A 6,281-nucleotide genomic window follows, 5' to 3' on the forward strand; every position below is an offset into this window, starting at 1 on the left:
CTGACATAGCCAATGACCTTACTGTTTGCCACAGTTGTTTCCTGTGGAGAAGATATTCCAGTACAGGGAAGCACTATGCAAAGGTGTGATCAGGCAGCAGATGTAACTTACTTATCACCTGTAACTGTAACTTGAGTGTCACTGCAAGACCATCTGTGTCATGCAGCCTTTGTGGCTTAAGACCAAGTCCCAGCTTTCTCCATTTGTTTCTAAGTGTGCACCAGCATCTGGATTATAGACCACATCTCCCCACATTCTATTCTTGTAGGTAGCCAAGGGTTTCCAGAAGCCCTGGCCTTTGGACATCTTCCAAAAGCCAGTGTACTCTAGGAATCATGCCTGGAGCATCTGGAACAGCACAGTATGTCCAAGCTGTGGGCCTGACAAAAAGAGAGTTGGAATATCCCAGTACTTGTTACTGCTATGTCTGGATGATCACCCTTATGACTGTGCGTGGAGGTCAGAGAGGCAGAGTGAGAAACCACAGCAGCAACATGAACACCCAAAGATGTGCCAGCACAAGGCAAGAGCAGCCTGCAACTATAAATCCCTGAAGAAGAGTGATAGCGGAGACTATCAGTGCATGTGTAGCCTGACACGCAAATGTAACTGCTCCTTTCAGAACAATGGGTTGGTCATAATGCCAAATTATGACATCTACCCTTATATCTTTATTAGAGTTTTGTAATTCACACAAAAAATATTTTCTGGATGGTAGCAGTTATTGATTTCTAAAAAATTATCCATGCATTTAAGTATTCAAATTTGGTTATATTCCAGTCAAATGAAACTTGCTGGACCTGAAAGAAAGTATTGCATAGTATTTGAAGAGTTTAGTTTTACAAAACCTACAAGGCTGGTATTTCCCAGCAAAATTGCTTTTAAAACCTTGGTTTTTTCTGAGAATGATAGTTTAATAAAGTGGTTGCTTAGTTGTTTTTCCACTCCAGTGTTAATTTAGAATGGGTTAAGATCTGCACTGTTTTTGAAAGAAATGCATCAATTACACCTTTCTGAGGAGATTAATTTCTGTAAGTGCAGCACAGAAGTGTGGCATTACACAGGTTTTCATTGAACTCCCCAGTGTTGCAATGGGCACACTCTTTGTTGCCCATTTTCAGCACAATGCCATGAAATGCCAGTTACAAATGCCATTCTTTCTAAGCCCCCTGCCACTAGATGCAGTACAGCATTTCCTTCCTACTCAGATTTTCATTACATGACATCTCAGATTCTCAATCACAACCAATACCTTAGAAACAAGTGACATGGATGTTTGATTTAGGTGATGCTGAGGAAAGTGTGCTGGGAGAAAAGGAGACAGCAGTGTACCCCTGCCTGTTTCCCATTTCAGACACTCAGGTGTCAGCAGTACAAGGTCAGTGCCAGCAGCAGGAAGTCTGGTGCTGGCTGGGAGGCACTGGACTTAATGAGTGACAGATGGAAGAAGGGAAGCCTGATATCCCTGAGTTACCAGGTAAGGTCAATGTAAAGGGTCTTATCAAAGCAGGTCTACAAGAATTTGAAGTTAAACAGGCTCAGGCTGATAGCCAACCTGGTTCTTCTCTCCTCCAGAACCTGAAGCTTGAAGAGTGATGACTCTCAGAGAAACAAGCAAGCACTTGGTTAAGATCAGACAGTTGTTAACATTTCTGACCATCTGCCTTATTTCTCTGTCACACACAAGCAGCAGGAAAAACTGAGCCAGTTGTAAATCAGAATTTCAACTCCTGCAATTAAGTCTAATAGACTAAAATCAGTTTCTTCCATCATATAGATGAAAGACATGGTGGCACATTCTGGACTGTTGACTTATTTGGGATGCTTATGTGAGAACACCAGCGCAAGTTCCCAAACCAACAGGTAAATTTAGAGTAGCAAGAAAAGGACAGTTTTACATTTGTCAACTCAGTAGCAGACTTCTTCCGGACTGGCAGATTGCAGTAGCTGTTAATCATCTGTTAATTTTGACAGTGGATGTTTTCTTTAAAAAAGAAATAATTCACAGATGACAAGTCCATGCAGGACAGCATAAGTATTCTTTGAGGGTACCTGTCTATCACCTTGGCCCAAAATGGAGATTTCCCAAATCAAAGCACACAGCTTTGATATACACCTGTTGTGTAAATGAGCTTAGTGTAACTATCAGTGCCAAAGGAACCAATCTCTTGTGGTAGACAATAATAATTCTAATTAAGAGTAAAGTGCCTCATCTCCTTCTTCCATCTCTGCAGATCATTTTGCTCATATCACAGTAATGAATGCTATTACTATGAAGCTTTCTGGGCACAATTCAAACCAGCAGAACAAAAAGAAATGCTAGTGGCCTCTGTGCTTGCCACACAGCAAGAAACTCAAAAAAATACTTGTGCAGGACCTGCAGCTCATGGGTTTGATTCTTTGGAAGGGACAGAACCCTCCCCCCACCCTGTCCTTTTATTTGAAAGGAGTTTTAAAAAATAAATAAATAGAATTTTTCTGAATAAGTTGCCAACAAAGAAGAAAAAAAAATTGGAAACCCTAGAATGGAACACAGAGATTATACAAGTCTAGTTCAACAGCATCAAAGCTCTACTTAGGAAAACCTGAACATGAGAAATTGGAATTATGTGATGAAAAAAGTTTAGCCAAATAGAGTTCTCTCACTAGCAAGACTGGAGCTGCTTCAGGAATCTTCCTGGTAGTGGTGGGCTACAGGAGTGGTCAGTCTAATTCCCAGAAGGTCTTCTGAAAGACCAGGTTCAACAGAAGGTTCTCCCAGGCAGCGCTGTTTTGGAGCCAAAAGCGACTGCAGCTGTGAATGTCTTTAGAGACATTCACATTACTGGATATCAGCAAGGTGTCAAAATACAGCCTGCCAAGTGTTCAAAGCACTCAGTTTAGTTCTCTGAGAAGTTTTTCTGTCTCAACTTGATAAGCCATAGACATATCTGTGGTTTATCCTGTAATTTTATTACAGGTTTGTGGAGAGAATAGCTTAACTTGGAGGCAAAGCTGATATATCTGAGTATAAAATGAAAGACGGAGGAGAGGGATTAAAATAAAAACAGACCAAATGATAGCCTCTTTTGTAATGACCCCTTCTCTTGCAGTATTAAAAGGCTGCAGGTGAAACCTGCTCTGTAAAAGAATCATTACACTGGAGCACGTGGAGCATAAACATTTGTGCACCAGAAGAAATGGCTAAGTGAGCAGTGCACATGCAGTAATTCAAGAGAACAAGAACAAAAACCAAGAACTGCAAAGAATTGGCAGTGCTGCCTGGAGCATATCAAGGCCATACCATATATAGAAAAATGCCAAAAATGCAAAACAGTAACTTGTATGTTACAACTGAACCCTGAGCCTTCTTTGCCAAAACAAAAAGGCTTCTAGGATCAGCACTGGCATTAATCAAGAACCAGGGAGACAGAGGAGGATGTGATAGCTAGCAGTCCTTGATCTCCATGCCACCACAAGTAATCCTGGCATCTACAAGAATCACTTCTGTTTAAAACAGAGAGCACCTTTCTGTGTGGCATGCTGATACAACAAGTTTTGCTAATTTATTACAGCAACAAAGTGGAAGAAGAAAACAACATTCTAGTTCAATTATAAACAATACCAGAAGAAGGCATCACTTATATTCCAACAAGTCTTGAGGTAAAAGTCATCATGATTGCAAAGAGGAGAATTAACCTTTCAGGAAGAAACAGCAGTAACTCATGATAAAAGATGGTAAAGGCAGAAGAAACATCTCAACCCAAAGGAAGAGGCATTTACATTATGTTCCTGTTTGTTCATGTGTACAACTGAGAGTTTTGCATAAGCATGCACATTACATGCTCCAGATAAACCATACGTGACTGTTGTGGTTCTGAACAGAAGCCAAACAGATTACAGCACCTGCATATTCAGTAAATTGGTGTGATTAGAGACTGACTATCAATGCCGAAGCATGATTAACATGATAAAAAGGTTACAAACTAACCAAGTCGCAGATTAGTGTTTAGATGACTGTGTGACTGCATATATTTACCACAAGTCCCAAATACTTCTTCCAGAGTTCTGACCAGTCACAAAAGTTAAATCAAACCATCCAAAAGCCTGAGATTAAGAAAAAAGTGTTGTGCTGGTCCTTTCTCTAATCTTATCTTACTCTGTGATGCACATGCATTTTATCTGTGCACACCATCACTAAGAGGAAGGCAATTTTAGTCCTTGACACAGGCAGCTTCACTCAGCTCCATTCAACTGAAACAATTCAGCTGAACTCAACTGAAAACAAGACTTACTGCACACACTCATGGTATAGAATAGGGCCCAACTGTACATATAGAGCACAGTCCAAATTGCTATGTGGGAGCTGGAGGGAAACAGCTCTGGAACTTGTATTATATGAAAAATTGCATTTTGTGAGCATTTACTGTGGCATACACACATACAAGACAATAGTCTTGGTCACAAAATATCCTCTCACTTTGTTTTCCAATTAATGGGGGCAATTTAAAGGATACAGACACCAAGGGAAAGAATGGTATTATTTCATTGTGAGTATTAAGGCAACACAAAATAAAATTATTCATTCAATAAAACAATAAGCTTACTATGTGCTCAGCTTTAGCAACATGCAAAAATAAGCAAGATAATGCACCTCATCATTACTACACAAGAGAAAGGACAATGATTTAGAAAGACATCACCAATTGCCTAAATACTTTACCATCATCCAAAGTACAAAATTGCTGGGGAGCCCCATTTTGCAGTGAGGACCTGAAGAACCCTTCTCAGCGATTGGGAAAATCCTACGCAGTGCGTCCACTTGTAGATAAGGTCTCCAAATTCATCCTGAAAGGGGGTCCAGCTTTTATAGGCCCAAATCAGCAAGTCAAAGTGACTTGATTATGTTTTTTAGTGCAAAGCACCTGGGTCTGATGGCATACTTCCCTCCCAGCTGGGGCCATAGTGTGGCCAGAGGCCAGGTCTTGTCTGGGAGGGTTTTCCCTAAAATACCCTACAAACAAGCCTCTATTGTTGTCTCTTGAGGAAAGTTCCTTAAAATGATACATTTCTTGCAGATAGTTGCACAAGGTCATGTGAAAGTTTCTAAAGCATCCAGTTTGGTGATAAAAGCTAGTACAAACATCTCAGTCATGTGTTTTTAGCTAAACAGTACTGATGGTGTTAGTCACATAATGCCCAGGACTCACCTTTTAAGTCAGTTCTGGCTGAAGCCTGCTGCTCAGGCCTTAGTACATCAAACCTCAAGCCCACTCTTACAGAGCACAGTAACCATGCTCTCTACATTAATACACTGACTAACATCTAATTCAGTACCTACTCTACAACTTCTACCAGTAAGAGCTTAGAAGATTGTGGTTTTTTTCTAATGGATAAGGTTTCCTTCAGGTACGGGTATTGTCTAGACAGATACAGCTTTTTTACAAGAAACAGTGTTTCTTTCCCAAAGCAGAACTGACTACTTAAGATTCTCACTGTGATGCAAACCTTATCTGTTATACCCAGTAGTAGGGATACTGCATTTTCAGTGACTTTCTGTTTTAGAGGATGAAGATTTCCAGGCTTTTAGGACATGTTAGAAAGATATGCTACATTAGCAAATGCAAAAAGTTTACAGTACTCTTAAATCCATCTTCCCTATTCAGATTTACATATTTTTGAACCTGTGCCAGTGAGAAGTAGGACTGTGGTTATCTTAATCCTCTAGCCTGCAATAAGGAGGATGTTGTTTGATTAAACAAAAATGTATACAACTAATGTTAATGGATAAAACTTCTCTCTACACCATCAATTAGATCTTAGGAAATCTGCTTACTTTTTAACTGCCAACAACCAATACAGAACACAGTGGGCTACTGGGAAATACTACCTCTTCTCCCTTACAAGGCCTAGCACTTTACATTAGCTCAAGTAGCAGCAAAATGAAGGAACACATGAGCATTGCTGCTCCTCTACAAGCCTCCAAGTCTTGCACTACTGCACTTGCTGCAAAATTAGAAAAGAGAGTACTGAATATGGTTCAAAGGCAGAAGATGACAATGGCTCAGCAGGCTTCCCTGAGATCCACTGCACAACAGCAGTGGGCACACAGTTAAGACTCAGCAACAGCATACGTAAGCTTGGTTCCCTCCACTGCAGAAGTTTGGTTACCCAGCAGAAACTTTGCTACCTCTCCATACTGGAATTCAGGCAAAGATGAGCCCAGTGTCTGCACTATGGATTGTTATACAGACACACGCTGACAGGATTAGTATACTGTAGTTTCCCCAGCTGGATCTTCC

This window comes from Pseudopodoces humilis, chromosome 4 (assembly GCF_049639895.1).
Source record: "Pseudopodoces humilis isolate 2021_Gansu_Grassland_sample_001 chromosome 4, ASM4963989v1, whole genome shotgun sequence".
Lineage (NCBI taxonomy): Eukaryota > Metazoa > Chordata > Aves > Passeriformes > Paridae > Pseudopodoces > Pseudopodoces humilis.